A 1,557-nucleotide genomic window follows, 5' to 3' on the forward strand; every position below is an offset into this window, starting at 1 on the left:
ATCCTGGGTTCCTGGCTTAGGGGAGCTGGCAGCTTATTTTTTCCCATTTGTTAATTTGTTCACTGTCCAAGGCAGGGAGAATGGCTCCGGGAGTGTGACGGATCCTACTTCTGGCCCAGGGACTGGGCGATTGCTGAAGCCGGTCTGGGACCCAGTGCAGAGCAGGGAGCGGGGAGGTAAATGGGAGAGAGGTTTTTTCCCTAAGGGGATGTTTTTGATCCACGCAGTAAGCTGTACGCAATTACTTATCTTTCACCGATGGGGGCTGTTTCTCATTGGTTCTGGGTGGCTGTGTAGACTTTCTGGCTCTGGGTCTCTCCCGGTGTGGAAAACGTGCCTCCCGAGCATCCGCTTGCCTGCCTCACCGGCCACCCATGAGCTGCTTAGGCCTCAAGGGCTCAGGCTGTCGCCTGGTTGGGTCTCGCCTGCTCAGGTCTCACTGCTTCCAAACCATCTCTCCCTCCCCCTGCCACTCAGTCTGGTTCCTCAACTCTGCCTTTGATGTTCAGGGCTCCCAGATTGCCATATATAATCGAATCACTTGTTTTTTCGGGTCTTTGTTGTAAGAGGGTCCACTGGAAACATCTGACTACTCCACCATCTTGGCCTTGCTTCAAGAGGTGATTTTTTAAGAAGGTGACATTTCATATTTCAAGGTCAACATTTTCTGTGCTAATTTGCCATATTTGTATCATTCTTCAGGATTCATCAAAGGCCTTTATTATATATTCTTATTATATCTGCATATTAAACATGGGAGAAAGGTAGGGCTGGCATCTTTAATCCTCATCTGACATATTAATAAACTGAAATTTAGATTAAGTGAATTGTCCCTGGATCATACACTGATTATCTAGAATGGGATGTCCACGAAGGCAGAGGTTTTTCTTTTTTGTTTTTGGTCTGTTTCACTCACTGATGTTTCCCCAGTGCCTAGAAGAGTTCTTGACACAAAGTCGATTTCAATAAACACTTGTTGAATAAGTAAATGAATCTGCTTACTGACAGCTGAATCTAGAATTCTCTAAATCCTCAGGCATTGCTCCTTTAATACTGACAAGTTCTATGTCCTCATGCTCGCCTAATTTTCCTTTGTCTTTCTGGATACAATTGTTAGGTTTGGGGAGGCAACGCCAGAGCACCTTCTCCACTGAGGGGTTGCTGGAGCCCCTGCCTCACAGTAATACAAGGAAGGAGAGGAGGGGGAGTCATATGGGGGGGCTCTTCCCTGAGATACTAAAGCTGATGTCCACTGATTTCTCAAGGCCATCTGTGTAGAAGGCCCGCTGGTCCCCGCTGCCCCGTGCGCTGCTCTCACGTTGAGGGGAGTGGGGTGGGTAATTCTGCAGAGAGGGGCCCCTCTGGATGGTAGCCTTGTCCCCCCAGCCCCACATCCTCATTCATCTGAAGGCTGGGCCAAGCTCGCTGTCACCACCGGGTGGCGGGCTGGCTGCGGCGTGAGGCGGCGCCGCACTCGCCCCTCCCGGACACTGCGGCGGTGGCAGTTCAGCCGTGAACGGCCGCGGACCAGCTCCGAGCCGGGCGGGACTTGCGGGG

This window comes from Trichechus manatus, unplaced genomic scaffold (genome assembly GCF_000243295.1).
Source record: "Trichechus manatus latirostris isolate Lorelei unplaced genomic scaffold, TriManLat1.0 scaffold00041, whole genome shotgun sequence".
Classification (NCBI taxonomy): domain Eukaryota; kingdom Metazoa; phylum Chordata; class Mammalia; order Sirenia; family Trichechidae; genus Trichechus; species Trichechus manatus.